At 47.3% G+C, this 16272-nt stretch overlaps 1 pseudogene across 1 annotated transcript in view; it reads right to left on the bottom strand.

The window, feature by feature from the left end:
* Positions 1-16272, bottom strand: part of LOC144179893 (general transcription and DNA repair factor IIH helicase subunit XPD-like) — a 58958-nt pseudogene that overhangs the window by 21689 nt on the left and 20997 nt on the right. Inside the window, exons 7-11 of the transcript XR_013324335.1 lie at positions 15704-15813; positions 10985-10997; positions 10771-10915; positions 8562-8701; positions 3045-3145 (exon numbers count right to left, since the gene is read on the bottom strand). The product of XR_013324335.1 is annotated as a general transcription and DNA repair factor IIH helicase subunit XPD-like (transcript). The remainder of the gene's footprint in view (positions 1-3044; positions 3146-8561; positions 8702-10770; positions 10916-10984; positions 10998-15703; positions 15814-16272) is intronic.

The raw sequence follows: 16272 nt of genomic DNA, 5'->3' as shown, positions 1-16272 counted from the left end.
AGTGTCCCCTGCGCACGTTTGCCATGACAAGCATACCCAGTTAGGGAAATTGGCCAAGATTGCGGCGACTGCCCGGCACTTAAAAAACCAAGAAAATGCCTAGCGCTCCTGTGTGCATGCCTCGCAACGACCGCCCAGTGTCACATGCGCACGCTTGCCACAACAAGCATACCCAGTTAGGGAAATTGGCCAAGATTGCGGCGACTACCAGGCACTTAAAAAAACCAGAAGGCCTAGTGCTCCTGTGTGCATGCCTCGCGACGACCGCCCAGTGTCCCCTGCGCACGCTTGCCACGACAAGCATACCCAGTTAGGGAAATCAGCCAAGGTTGCGGCGACTGCCCGGCACTTAAACAAACCAAGAAAATGCCTAGCGCTCCTGTGTGCATGCCTCGCGACGACCGCCCAGTGTCCCCTGCGCACGTTTGCCACGACAAGCATACCCAGTTAGGGAAATTGGCCAAGATTGCGACGACTGCCCGGCACTTAAAGGGACCCTGCAACACTCTTTGACCAGTGCAAGTAATCCTGCGCAACGTTTAGATTACACTGCCAGGAATACCTGAGCCAAATATTACACCTGCACGTCAAGCGGTGAGCGCGCAAATCGATGTGAAAGACGCGGAAAAACAAACCGCTCTCTCTTCAGTTGTCCTCATTATGCATGGCCTGAGGGACGTCACATAGGCCATGGCTGCCCGATCGGCTGTCACTGGTCAACTTCGCGGCTAGATTCTCCCATTTCCGCCGTCGTCATCGCTGTGTACGAACCTCTTCTATGCCTGAACCTGTAGGCACAGTTTTGCCGTTTATTTTGTGTTTTGAGTGCGCGCGGAGTTTGGGTGATGAGCTCAATACTTCCCTTTCATCGGGACCACTCGACTACAAACGTTTATTGCTTCAAAAACGCCCTACCAGCGCGAGCGCGCACTTGCGAGCAGGCACCCATGCCTGCTTTTTTGTGGCACCAGACCGGAAATAGGCCCCTCCGCGTTGCGGAGGAAAGGAGAAAACTATTCGGCATGTGATACATCGAAGGCCGCCGAAGAGAACGCCGCGAGCCGCCCCCCTCTCCGGGAGAGAGCGCGCAGCTTTCGTCGCCTTGCCCGCGCTCGAGTTGAGAGGGAACGATTATGCGCGATTTCTCATCGCGCGTAGTTTCGTTAATTGTGAACGGATTTTCATAATTCTTGCGGGAGGAGATTGCTGGGACAATAGACTTTATCCCAAAATAAATTACTAGTAGTCGATGGCAAGTGTTGCAGGGTCCCTTTAAATGCCTCGCATCGACCGCCCAGTGTCCCCGGCGCACGCTTGCCACGACAAGCATACCCAGTTAGGAAAATTGGCCAACATTGCGGCGACTGCCCGGCACTTCAAAAAAACCAAGAAAATGCCTAGCGCTCGTGTGTGCATGCCTCGCAACGACCGCCCAGTGTCCCCTGCGCACGCTTGCCACGATAAGCATACCCAGTTAGGGAAATTCGCCAACACTGCGGCGACTGCCCGGCACTTCAAAAAACCAAGAAAATACCTAGCGCTCATGTGTGCATGCCTCTCAACGACCGCCCAGTGTCCCCTGGGCATGCTTGCCACGACAAGCATACCCAGTTAGGGACGTTGGCCAACATTGCGGCGACTGCCCGGCACTTAGAAAACCAAGAAAATGCCTAGCGCATGTGTGTGCATGCCTCGCAACGACCGCCCAGTGTCCCCTGTGCACGCTTGCCACGACAAGCATACCCAGTTAGGGAAGTTGGCCAAGATTGCGGCGACCTTCCGGCAGTTTAAAAAACCAAGAAAATGCCGAGCGCTTTTCTGTGCATGCCTCCCCGGCACACTTTTGTAAAGCCAAGCACACCCACTTAGGGAGATTGGCCAAGATTGGCCGGGGGAAAAAAACCTCCACTGTTCGCTGCAATCGTGGCAACATTTGCTCGAACCAAGAAAGACTCCAGCGTTTGCCGTAGTCGTGCCAACACTTGCTTGGAACGAGAAAGCATGTCATAGCGTGTGCCTGCTAATGTGATGTCCAATGATTATCTTCCAAAAAAATTGAAGGAACTTAACACTTTTAGCAACACTGATGGAGTAAAGGTCATTGCGGCAGCAAAGAGAAAGCAAATCGGCTTAATGGTGAGTTCAATAAGAGAATCAGTTTTTTGATGCATTGCTTCGAACTAATTTTACAGCTCATTAAACCTTGGTGGCGCCAGTGGCGAGGAAGCATTTCGAATGCCCTTTTCAAACAATGAAGTTTAATGAGCTGTAAAATTAGTTTCAAGCTTAACACTTATAGCAACACTGATGGAGTAAAGGTCATTGCGGCAGCAAAGAGAAAGCAAATCGGTTTAATAATGGTGAGAACAATTAGAGAATCATTTTTTGATGCATCGCTTTGAACTAATTTTACAGCTCATTAAACCTTGTTGCACCAGTGGTTGAACTAATTTTACAGCTCATGAAACCTTGGTGGCACCAGTGGCGAGGAACCATTTCGAATGCCCTTTTCAAACACTTAAGTTTAATGAGCTGTAAAAGTAGTTCCAAGCGATGCATATAAAAACAGACTGTCTTATTGCACTCACCAGGGTTCATAGTGTTGGAAAATGTAAAGATTACAGTTTTATGACCAACACGGTTTTGTCTATTGTTCCTCCAGAAATGGTTAATTACCTGTAATTATCTCGGAAACTAATTGGCCAACTAAAAAAATACTGCCATACTTGAAATCAGTGCGGAAAAAGCAGCAAGACTGACAAATTTCAAAGAGTTTACTTAAAAATTAAAAGAAATAGTTTTAAGAGCCATGTCCCCACTTAAACCTTCGTGATGGTCAGGAAGGTTGCATACAGCTTTGCCAACTTTAAGTCTTGCGCATTAGTGTGCGCTTCTTTCATTTTTGTAGCATTTTTCCCTTTAAGAAAGCCTCTTTCGTGGCTGGAACAGAGCTCTTTGAGCTACTGGAGGCTAGTTCTTTCGTGCTGAACTAACTTGCACTTTGTTAAGGAACACGAACGCGCTGAAGGCTGTCCCCCCCTTACCAGCGGGCAGATGTTGGGCCGTGCCAGCATGATGCTAAGAGAAGCAGACACCACGGGCCGAAAGTCCAAGATCTTGGGGTACATCTCACGGGGGACAGGGTCTGCAACACATGGACACCACGGGAAGTGTTATTAAAAGGTACACTGTTGAGGCGACATTGAGGAGACTTTTATGTGCACTCACGAATGCGAACGCTCGTAAATGCACACTCCACTACACACCCCTTCCTCCCTATTCACAAATGTGACAAAATAAGAGCAAGAAATTGTGGAGCACGGCTAGGTAGCAGTACCTCGACGCGACAGCAGAGTGCTTGCAAACATTAAGCACATCTCCCTTCAGCGCCTTACGTTGTCAGCATTCTATTAAGAGATAAGAAATATCGTTCCCCACACTGTCTGCGAAATCACTACATCGATGAGTGGTTCTCCGTGGCGTATGCCTGTGTCACTAGCGTCTGCTTAGCCATCCTGAAAGACAGGGCTACAGGAACTACTACATCTAACCCAACAAACAAAGGTGCAACAAGTGCTGAAAAAACTCCAAGAAGAGGTGACTGCATAAAAGCCAGGGCATGTCGGTCATACACACACAAACAGGGCCACAAAAGCCATTAATGCACAAAGATGCTAGCCAAAAGACCATCCCAGTGACGGTGACATACCCAAACACCCATCTTTCACAAGAAATGGACGGCAGATGTGCCATGACTAGCGTTGACGTCAGAGACACCTTGACAAAGCAGAGGGGCCCTTCCACAGTTTCTTAGCAAGTATACCAGGGAGAAAACTGCATCTGTGCATCCATGTCATCATGGGAGGTTAAAAGATGAATACAGCTTCTGGCTTGGGCTTGGCATGACATTTGGATTCTTAAGCGTTTCCTAAGATTTGCTTTCTTCGCTATGCACTGATATGTCATGGCCTCCTTTATAGAGCAGTGACAACCTTTCCGAAAGAATCTAAGTAAAACGAAATATGCTGTACTTTCCATTTCCTCAGCTTAAAAACAGAGTGCTTTATTTCCTACCGACGCAATAAAACACTCTTCTTGGCATTTTTGTGGAACTGTGTTTGAATTTACTGCCACTAAATTGTTTTACTCCAAGCTAATAATGAGAGTAAGGTGGGCATGTGCCATCAGTCACAGAGTTTCATACCAATATATAGTAGAGGGAAATGTGGCGCTGCAATCGCGGGCTGTTGTGGGCGCCGCCATCGCAGCTAGCGAGTTTCCTCACCTACCTGGCTTGCCTAGCCACAAGGCTTGCTTTCTGTATTGAAGTCAAAATCAACAAAAAAGGGTAACATCTTTTTCTTGTTCATCTTGCACAAAGCTACTAAATACTCCCTGACAAATACTGTTTTTGGGGCTTCAATTTTATAAAAAAAAAATGAAGGAAGCACACACTAATAATGCGCAAGACTTGAAGGTAGCGAAACTGTACACAACCTTCTTGGCCATCCCGAAAGCTTCAAGTCCACGATTGCAGCCTTCTTCGCTTGTTCTTCGCTGCCGCATTGACCTTTACCACATCATTGTTGCTATAAGTGTGAGCAAAGTCTTTCATTTTTTTGGGAGTGATAATCATTGGACATCACATTGGAAGGGCGTACGCTATAAAGTGTCTTTCTCGTTCCGAGCAAAGTGTTGCCACGACTACGGCAAACGCTAGAGTCTTTCTCATTCTGAGCAAGTGTTGCCGTGGTTGCGGCGAACGCTAGAGTTTGTATTTGGCCAATCTTGTCCAGTCTCCCTAAGTGGGCATGCTTGGCCTGCAAACATGCACTGGGGATGCTGTGCAGTTGCCGCAGGGCACGCACACACGAACTGGCATTTTTTTGTTTTTCTAACTGCCGGGCTAGGCAGTTGGTGTCTAGCGTTTGTCCCGTCCGTATTCTTCTATGAGGTCCCGGCCTTTTTGCGCTACAAAACATTTCCCTAAGTGGGTATGCCTGGCTTGACAAGCATGCATTGGGGACACTGGGCGGTCGTTGCGAGGCACGCACACACGAGCGCTAGGCATTTCCTTGGTTTTTTTTCAACTGCCGGGCAGTTGCCACAATCTTGGCCAATCTTCCTACATGGGTATGCTTGGCTTGTCAAACCTGCACCGGGGACGCTTGGCGGTCGTTGCGAGGCACACACACACGAGCGCTAGGCATTCTCTTGCTTTTATTAACTGCTGGGTGGCCGGCACAAGGCTCGCTCGGCAATTTCTTGGTATTTTAGCTGCACTCACAAAAAATTACGATTTGCTAAACAGCTTCACTGTTAATAAAATAAATTTGATTAAAGGAGCCATGAAGAGAAAACACAAGTTTGGTTCAATCAAAAGATTGCCTCGTTAGAATCATACTGACACCAGTTTTAACGTAAACTTCGCTCAAATAAGCTACATAATTAGGAAAATGGGAATGGCCATGCTCATTTCCCGCAACAGAACCTATGATGTCCTTCGAGCCAGCTCTGCGATTGGCGGAGGCCGGCACAAGCAGACGCAAATTAGGTAGAGCTTACAAACTAGACGAACTAGCGATTTGCGCTTAAAGGGGTCCTGAAATACCTTCCGCCGATGCATGGATGTACATGTACCCAAATAAAGCAATGTATTTCCAATCTCCTCCCGCAAAAATTTTGTTAAAGCGATGAGTATTAGCTGAGAAATCGTAAATTAAAAACCGCGCATTATCGTCGCTCCGCGTTTCCTCCTCCTTTCGACTTACTCTCCGCTGTTGACGGCGCGCGAGCTTTGCCTCCCATGATGCTGCGCTCCGCAGCGGTGACGTACTTCCGCTATTGCGCTGCTACGTCGTCTGCTACGGGCAAGCTTTGTTGACACCATGAATCCCGCACTTCGCTCAAGGCTGGAAAACCGAACGAAAAATCTGGCCGCATGTGTGCGGCGGCCTGGCCTTGCCCTTTCGCGGTGTTCGTTGGTGCAGTTGCTATCGGTGGCACGTGACTTTTTATCGGCGGCGAACTCGCAGCCGTACGGAGAAGATCGTGCGCTCGTTCCCTTTGATGCACCGACACTGTTTATCCAAAAAGTGCCGTATCAGATGTGGCCCCGCTGGTGCCGGGTCTTATTTTGCGGCGGTCGTAATTCCTGCCGGCGGCATGTGAAAAAGACATTTTAAATCGATACAGAACCCGTGCACAAAACCCTTCAATCATGTGACCAGTTCAGCTTGGGGCGACGCGTGGTGGAGAGCGGCAACGTTGGCAAAGCATGCTCCACCGCGGCTCTGAGCTTTCTAGCGCTGGAGCGAGCGCCACTTCTTTGAGAATCTCAAACATCGGTTGCCTTGACAACAAGGCACAAACCACTGTAGAACTCAGTTACAGTTGCGTGTTCCCGGTTCAGCTCGGGGCCCCACCTCGCGACATGTGGGCACTGCAGGCGTACCACACACTCCCATTGGGAAGTGCGAGATGCGTTTGACATTACAAGAGGCGATGGTGTGTGTGTTGTGGACGTCTTTGTTTCGCGATGCAATGCGACGTTGTGCTTCTGCGGGTGGATAGTGCTTCCCATGGTCTGGGTTATCTTTCTCGAGCGACGTACGACTCAACTTCGCATGGGGTATGTGCAGTGTGCGTGGCTAAAAGCCATCTCGGCTTGTGCGCCGGAGTTAAGTGACTTGCTGTTCGTCCCCGCAAACCGCGCGCGAGGTGAGTGCCGAAGTTACGACGGGCAGGAGGAGGCAACCCATCGTCTTTCAATCGCGGTTCAGACTTGCAACGCATGTTGTGACGTTGTGTTCGTTTGAAACCCATCTCTGGATTGTTTTGAAGTAGAATAAAATGTATGCGTCAAATCCGGGCATTCGGCTCAGGGCGTTCTCTGCGATTGCACGAAAGAAGTGCCACGGGGCTTCAACGCTTTCTTTACGGAACGTACTCAGGTAAGGGAATATCCATGTCGTGTTATGGCCGTGCTGCATTTAATACAAACGGTTAAACGTTTGTTTACACTTGTTTCGTTTGTCGTAAAATGTCCAAGCACTCCGGCACTCCGCCGGCAGATCAGCCGGCGAGCCGACGCTGAGCAGACGACTCATCTCTTTGCCGGAAGTGCGTGAAAAAGCCGCCCAATAGCAGGATGTCTAGCTCATGACGAACATCTGGGAATCGATGATGTAGACATGTGAAGATGGCGGCGTCCAAAAACACGAAGGAAAGGGTGAGAAAAAAGCGACAAACTTTGCAACAAAAGTGTGAGCTTTCCGCTGCGTGTAAAAGAGTAATACTTTGCACAGATGACGTTGACGACCCAATCTAACGATTGCGCTAGTTCATTTAGTGTGCTCAAAACGCCTTTCAGGGCCCCTTTAAATTTAGGGCACATTCTTTTCAAAGCAATAAGAATGATGGGACAAACAGTGGAAGTTACGAAAGCACATGTAAACATAGAAGTACTGATGCGTACTACTGTTCGTACTGCGCACAGCATGCTTGGTTTAGCTGCACAGCACTACGGGGCTTGGGGTTGTCTCAGACGACACTGGCCGATTGATGCAAGCAACGGTGTCTTACGTGACCACATTTGTCGAGCGAGCACTGTTTCAGGGAACGAATATTTTCTCCCAGAACAAAAACAAGCCAGGTTTAAATATGAACAAAAACAAACCAAACGCTTGCCACGGTATGGTGGCGCCATCTAGGTTCGGGTAACGTAAAGAAACACGGGAACAAACCAACACCGCTGTACAGGGTGGAGACAACCTTTGAACGGTCCCGTGCCGCCGTAATTGGGCCAACGGGCTCAACGCATTGTTCTTTTCGTTTCCCACGAGACCTAGCAACGCGAAACGGACAATATGATTCAAACTTCTTCAGTAAACCGCGTTGCGGCGATAATTTTAGCACGGTTTTGACACAATGACTTGCTTCGGCGGCGAGCGAGAGACCCAAAATGGCGGCGCCAGTGTATTACATGTCTCTACCCTGTACGGCGGATGCGTGAATGAAGGTACTCTAGGCTGCAGAGCGGTCGGTTCCTGTGATGTCATTGCAGACCCCGAAAACAAACGATTTAGCGGGAAAATCAAAATTTTAACCTAAATTGTTTAATTTCTCAGTGAATAAAGCATCGTTTGTATCCGGAGAAGCGCTGGGGGCACTATAAAACACAAAATCTTTCGAATAAAACCAACTTGCATTTTCTCTTCATGGCTTTTTTAAACTTCTACAGTAGTATCATTGCTTTTTTGCAGCCAGGGGCAACCTTTTCGCCTTTTCATGAGCCATGCCAAGGACAAGTGGAACGTGCCTGCCCGGTACATGACGGAACGCTCGCTGAAGCGCAGCTCGCCTAGACAGTGGCGCCAGATCTCCCTCTAGTATATATTAGTATGAAATTCTATGACATCAGGGAGGTACACGACCACATGAACTGTCTTGATGTGAGCCACAGAAACGCCAGCACAAGATTCCTATCTAGGGTGTACGTTGCAGGAAACCCTACGGGGCGGGCACCCCTACCCCCAGGAACTCGGCTTGAGAGCGCTCACCCCCGAGGTGATGACGACTGACTGGAAGCGGTTGAAGACGGGCTTGATGGACAGCGAGGCGTCCATGCAGGACAGGTTGATCACCGGGTTGGGGATGCCCGGGCTGCGCTCGTCAAAGGGCTCCACGATGATGGTGAAGCCTGCGTCGCAGTGGGCGACGCGGCAGCCTTTGACAACAGCCTCCTCCCCTTCAGTCAATCAGTGGCTGCACTTTAAAGGAGCCATAAAGACAAAATACAAGTTTGTGTTATTAGAAAGATTTCGTGTTTTATAGTGCCCCCAGCGCTTGTCCGAATGCAAACGATGCTTTATTCACCGAGAAATTAATTTATGTTGTAATTTTTATTTTCCCTGTAAATCGTGTTTTCGTGGTTTGAAATGACATCACAGGAACCGACCGCTCTGCAGCCTAGGGTCCCTAGATTCACCCGTCTGCCATAGAGGGTGGAGACATGTATACACTGGGGCCGCCATCTTGGGTCACTGGCTCGCCATAGAAGCAGGTCATTGTATCAAAACTGCGTTTAAATTATCGGCGCAACGCGGTTAACTGGCGGAGTTTGAATCATCATATCTATTTCGCGTTGCTGGGTCTCGTGGGAAACGAAAAGTACAATGCGTTGAGCCCGTTGACCCAATCGCAGCAACACGGGACCGTTCAAAGGGTGTCTCCACCCTGTAACGGCGGTGTTGGCACCGAGGTACTTGCGCATGTGTTTACGTTACTGAACCTAGATGGTGACACCATACCATGGCAAGCCGTTTTCTGCCTTGGGTTTGTTTTTGACCGTCTTTAAACCTGGCTTCTTTTTGTCCTGGGAGAAAATTGTTTCGTGAAACATAGTGCTCGCTCGACAAATATGGTCACGTAAGACACCGTTGCTTGCTTCAATCGGCCAGTGTCGTCTAATACCCCAGCTACACTAGGGTCCGAATGTCATTTGAACTAAATGTCATTTGACTCAAATGGAGTGCTTCAAGTGCCATTCAGAATCCACCGTGCTACACTGCAATTCATTTGAAAGCTTTAGCATTCGCTCGCCGTGCTGCATTGCACTACTGCTGTCGAGTTCTGTTTTTACAGAATAATGCACCAATCAAATTTAGCGGCAGTCTTTCGTATTGAAATGATATGAAATTCCCAATAACGTAAACGTTGACACGGTTTTTGCTTAATTCTGAATCCCAATCGAGGTTTTTTGTGCTGTCTGGCCACCCTGGTTCGTTGCTTGCTCGCACTAATGCTGAGAGTACAGAATTATTACATCTTGATATCACGATTTAAGTGAACGAGAAGTAAACAAAGTCCCACAATTAAGAATATTTGCTCGTTTCAAGTACGCCAGTAATGTATTTGTTTATGCTGACTTGGAACGCTGTGCGCGAGTGTGCTGGAAATGGCATTTGAAATCCCAAATGTCTCCCTCGGTGCTCATTTGGCTCGAATGTCATTTGAGCCGAATAACATTTCAAAACCTAGTGCAGCAGAACTTGGCATTTGAGTCAAATGACATTTGGTTCGAATGACATTTGGGCGCTAGTGTAGCAGGGGTATAAGACAACCCCGAAGCCTTGCAGTTCTGTGCAGCTAAACAAGCATAGTGTGCGCAGTACCACCAGCAGTACGCATCGGTACTTCTATGTTTACATGTGCTTTCGTAACTCACACTCTTTATCCCACCATTCTTACTGCTTTAAAAAGAATATGCCCTAAATTTAAGCGCAAATAGCTCGTTTGGCAAGGTTATAAGCTCTACCTAATTTGCGTTTGCTTTTGCCGCCCTCTGCCAATCGCAGAGCTGTCTGGTATGACATCATAGGTTCTGTTGCGGGAAATGAGCTAGTGGGTAGCATGGCCATTCCCTTTTTTCCTAATTATGTAGCTTGTTTGAGCGAAGTTTACGTCAGTATGATTCTAATGAGGCAATCTTTTTAATGAACCAAACTTCTGTTTTCTCTTCATGGCTCCTTTAAACACAACCACTCACAGAAGGAGCTCAACTCTGGTTTGCGCCACTAAAGCTCACTGTGGACTTCAATAAGCAAACAGAACACAGTAACGCTGATGGAAACTTGCCCCTGCATGTCATATGTTTGAGATGCCATCTTGTAATAATCCCCCTGTACTCGCACTCTCGCAATCTCTTGGCTGCTTGAAAGGGCAGCCATCGCAATATGTTTCCCCCCAGTGCAGCCCCAGTGCTCTCACCCTTGGTGTATGTGGAGACGAAGCTGGCGAAGTGGCAGAGTCGCACCAGGGGGCTGAAGTTGGTGGGGTCGGGCACCTCCACGGTGCGCAGCAGCGAGCGCAGGCGCTCGACAGCAAAGCGCAGGGGCTTCCGCTCCAGGCACACCTAGTGGAGGGGGTCGGGGGGTGCGGGTGCAAGGTCAATACACACCCCACCACACGTATGGTGCGTTCATTTGGCAGATAACCTGGGGGGAGAAGACTGACAAGGCGTCAAACTAGGCCAGAGCAACAAGCACTGGAACGGAGTAGTTGGCCCCACCGAAGATTAAAACACCACAATGAAGGGGTAAAGAAGTTCATGCAATTTCGTAAGTGAGAAGCACAGTGAGGTAAAGGGAACAAACAGGACTAAGCCATCAGGGGGGGAAGTGACAATTCAACAAACAAACAATGGCAGTTTAAAGGCGTATGAACTGCAGGTTGGGACTTACATTGGCATGTAAATTTAAGGTAATAAAAATGCAACTAAAAGGGGTTGTGCAACTATTCAATTAAAAAAAACTTACCACAAACTTTTTGTAACTGAATAACAGTGATTTTTTAATTATGCTCAAAAAGCACATGCAGAACCAACTGACCCTACAAGTGGTGCAAAGAGATTGGAGAAGCTATACGAGCTGTGTCCATTTTGGTCTTGCACTTCGTGGGCCGTTTCTTCGACAGTTCTGTGCCAGCACTGTGCAGGAGAGCCCTTATATTTTGCCTGCCTCTGCACCTAAACAGGGGTGGACCGTGGGGTTGGTTTGCAATTGCTACACCGTTTGTACACCGAAGGAGAAAGCACAGGCTGATCACCACGCTTACAAACCAACAGCAAGACTTCCGCACTGATTTTAGCAAGTGCTGCTGAATCAAACAGAACCACGATAGCAGCATTGTACGCTCGGTACAAGGAAGTGTCATTTCACTTCCCCTTACCTATTGTCGGTAAAACTTCATCCCTACTATTCACATGCCTCAATAAACGATTTCTGCTTTTTTCACACTTTTGCAGTCCTTGCTCTCATTTTCAGTCGGTCAAACCACTGAGACAATGCATCTTGACAAATCATCATCACCATCATCGTCGTCGTCTTCAGCCTGTTTGGGTCCACACTCTCCTGTTCTCCCAGCCACTGCCACACTGTGATGCCTTAGTCTATTCTTTCTCCTTGAACTTTGAGACTTCATCCCTCAATAACTGAGTTAGTGGCCTTCCTGTATTCATAGTTCCATCCCTCGGTATAAAATCCGTTACCCTGGTGGTTCAGTGGATGTCACTTGTTTGCATTACTTGCCAGTCCAAGCCCACTTCTCCCCCCTTTAAACTGAGCTATGACGTCTTCCATGCGAGTCTGCGCTCTGATACGGGATGCTTGTTTCCTGTGCCCAAGCATCCTCTCTATCATCCATATTCCGACTGCTTGCTGGAGCTACCCAAGTTGTCTTGCACTGTGCTTAGTGAAGCATCAATTTTTCCACCTCGTAAGTTACCGAATGCTGGAAAAATCAAGGGCTGCATAGTGTGTTCTCAAAACTAGTTGCATGGACACTCAAGCAGACGCCGTACTGTGGCCACTGGCAGTGTGAGCGTTTGGGGATTTGCAAAGGTCTGGCGACTATCTCGACAGTTACACCGTAACCACCTGATACGCAATGGGAAACCACTATAGATGCTTTGTTGACAGGTCTGATGCGGGTTAAAAACCAGCTCCTGAAGGTTGCAGCTAGTTAAAGAAGACCAAAGCTGAGTGGCTGTCCAGAAAAGTGAATCCTTTCGTACCTCCAACTGGGGCTGGGTGCAAAGACACCACACAATGTTGCTTTCTCAACCGCCAAAAACTTTACCATCCCTTCCTCGAGAAAGTTGAGAGAGGCGCAAAAGCTTTTTGACATCGTCAAAAGTGCGCCCAACCTTCGCTGAAAGTGCGTCCAATCAATCGTCAAACCTTCAAAGATCCAAATCACAAACAAAGAACGAACCAGTGTGACAGTTTTTCACACCCTATAAACATCTATGGATGATATAAATGTAAACCAATACGCGTGGTTTACGAGACAAAGGAGCACTATTGTACGCCTGCTTAATGACCGCTGCATGTACAGCCTTACATAGAAATGTCCCCTTTTTTGTGATTTTGCAGTAACCGTTTTGATACGGTGGAAGCCCACTTATGTCTACAGATCTTATCTCAGCTACTCAGTCCACGGGGAAATACATCTGTCTTTTTGACAGGACACCATTGGTTCCACTCAGAAAGCTCTCACTTCAACTCTTTCGTTACCCGGCTTATTCAAATCGATCACCGGTGATCAATGCTTTATATTGCCTATTTTGAAATGTTGTAGTCATTTCTCATACACCTAATGCGCCCAGTGGTTAGTCCAAGCACTGCGTTTTTGGGATCAGTTTAAATTTTCCCCCTTTAGATTTATGTAGCTAACCATTCTAACAACAAAACTGAAATCAGTAGATACCATATGAATTTAAGATGATACGAATATTTTTCGTGGTCCCTCCAGATTCGTATCATCGAGATTCCACTGTATAAGCAGCACCACACTACAAACAAAACATGCGTGAATCTAACCAGATCGTAACCTATCTTTCATTCATTCTTTGTTTCTTTATCTTCAGTCAAATGAATGCCATTTAAAAATAGAGGCATGGTCTTTATATCATCTTTTGTTCTACGCTAGACGCTGCTTCACGGTCTTGCTGACCTTGAGCCTAGCTTTAACTTATACTTTGTGTTTATGTTATGAGGGATCTGAATTTCTTAGCATTTAGAAGAACAGATGCCGTAGAGAGGGAAGCAGCCGGACGTATGCCAGCGAGACAACAAGATAGAAATGCAATCCGGAAATTTTTAGAACGAAGCCCCTTAGGGGCTGGGCTGCTGGTGTCTCCGTCAATGCAATCATTGTTCGTCTCATGCATTCACGGTACCAAAACACCGGGAAACTCGTTTACGCCTCGCGCTAGAACGTAATGCGTACTACAAAAACACCGGGACACTCATTTACACCTCACACGGGAGCGCTTGGTGCTGCTTTTACAGCAAAAGCTGTATACCTCTACCCCCAACGGTTTCATCTCCATGGGCAAAAACACCAAAACTCCAAGAATACACTTCTACGCTGCATGCTTGGCCCCTCCCCAGGTTTCACGTTAGTGGAGATGGCCCGGGATTGTTTTCTTTTTCTTTCCTCCCCCAAGGGCACCTTGCATTCACAATGCTGAAGGCTGCTTATCAGCGCAACTTATACCCGTGCTACGTGGTCGTTTCAAAGGCCTTTGGTAGGCCGTTGAACCAATTGTCTATCGAGTGCCCCATTGTAAATACATAGGGAGCAGTTATGGTGGAGAGTCCAACTGTCAATTGAAAGTTGCCGTGTAGCACAGGCTTTAGAGGTACTGGAAACAATCCGGCGTCGCGGCTTGGCTCATCTCCAGATGTTCAAACGAAAAGGGTGGTGGCTTATCTGCACAAGGTTCTGATCGCAACGACCTAACAACTTACTGCGCTTGGGGCGGCTCACTATCTTCAGAGGTGAGCCAACAGCAAGGGCAGCTGTGGATATCACGCAAGTACAAACGGAACACGAAAACTAAAGTGTGCCCATTTCTTTTTGGTATTTTCTGTGTCTTAAGTTACAGGAGAGAAGGGCTGCGTCAGATGGCTGAATCCATCGTAGTTCTTTGTTTTTTGCAATCCTAAAACGATGCCCCAGCTGCACCAGTGCATCACCGGAACCGCCAAAAAACCGCACTACAAACGGTATTTCGCTTCGGGCAACTGCTTCATAAGTGGTACGCTTGAGCATCGAGCTCTATGGGAGGCAACCCGGTGGTCACAACAACCCACGTTACTATTTTCGGTCCCGCACAATAAGTGGCAACGTTATAAATGGTCTACACTGTGATTACAGAAAAGCTTGATGCTGAAAAACTGCACCTGCCCTCTAAAACATGAACCTGCACAAAGGTTGCAGGATATTTGTGTCTATTGCACATATGTCTTCCACTAATGTCCGTTGTGCATTTCTAAACTATGCCAAGCAGTACTGATGTATTGTTGAGTTGTACGTTGCATTTCAACCAATGTATTTTTTAGTTTTCACTCCTGCACAAGTATCTGTAAATAAATTTAAAAAAAATATTGACAGGAACCTTTAGATGCCTATGCTCAACTCAGTGCCCTTATTAAAAGGGCCATGAAGAAACAATGCAAGTCTGGTTCATTAAGAACGCTGCTCTGTGCCGATAACAATGAGGCCATTCTCATCACAAGCTTCCAACAAATAATACACAGCAACTCACCAACTACTCTCTTGCTAGGCCCTCACAACATCACTGCGACTTGTTCCGAGGCGCTGGCAACCACTGACCAAAGTGCTACCTCCAGTTCCACTTTATTGCTTGCATGCTAGCTTGCAGTTCTCATAAGTATGTTTTTAGAGGTACCTCCCTCCCACCCCCTCCCCCCCCATCTTATTATAACTGACATTGCACAGCCCGAAATGTGAAGATTTTCTCCTATTATTTACCTTTTTTTTCTTTCCAGCTAAAAACACACTTCACGGCTTACAAAAGAAAAGCCAACACTGACCATATATAAAATATATTTGACGTTTTACCGCATACGGGTTCCTTGTTCACTGAGTCCATGAGCGTGTTCCTTGTTCCAGAGTTCCTTGTTCCCTACACATAGTTGCTTCAAATTGAAGTCATATTTTGTCTTCATGGCCCCTTTCCAAGAGTCAAGACATTTGTGCTATTAATTACAATGATGATGATGATCGGTCTAATAGCTAACAGCTAGCAAAAGGCAGCAAGCGACAGAAACAACGAGATGATAAAAAGTCACCAACTGATAGTTATGCGCAGAACAATGGGGGAAACACGAACCGGGGTTTGCGAGTATGAGGTCCGCTTCGCGGGCCTCCCTCGCTTCTCGCAGTCCCTCCAGCAGCTGCTCGTACTCCGTGCGAAGCTTCTCCGTGTCCTGCTCTTTCAACCTGCACGCACAAGCAAGCCACCACAACAAGCTGCACATGTGACACAAAAGACAACATGCCACCAATCAACCCATTTCTACGAATTTTTTCACTTAAATGCCGACAAAACACAAGTTTGGTATTGCCTCGCTGAGAATCATACTGACACCACTTTTAACGTAAACTTCACTCAAATAAGCTACATAATTAGGAAAAAAGGGAATGGCCATGCGACCCACTAGCTCATTTCGCGCAACAGAACCTCTGGTGTCATATGTGCCAGCTCTGTGATTGGCTGAGGCTGGAAAAAGCAAACGCAGATTAGACAGGGCTTATTTATAAGCCTGCTGAACGAGCTATTTGCGCTTAAATGTAGGGGACCATTTTTTTTATAGCAGTAAGAATGGTGAGGTGAACAATTAAAGTTATGTATGAACACGTACGTGATTTTTAGCTCCCAAAATAAATTTTTCTAATCAA

The sequence above is a fragment of the Haemaphysalis longicornis genome, unplaced genomic scaffold (assembly GCF_048455015.1).
Source record: "Haemaphysalis longicornis isolate Haplotype H1 unplaced genomic scaffold, Haemaphysalis longicornis Haplotype H1 scaffold_4, whole genome shotgun sequence".
NCBI classification, from domain to species: Eukaryota; Metazoa; Arthropoda; class Arachnida; order Ixodida; family Ixodidae; genus Haemaphysalis; species Haemaphysalis longicornis.
Note: the sequence above shows the minus strand (reverse complement) of the source record. Positions and strands in the feature narration are given on the sequence as shown.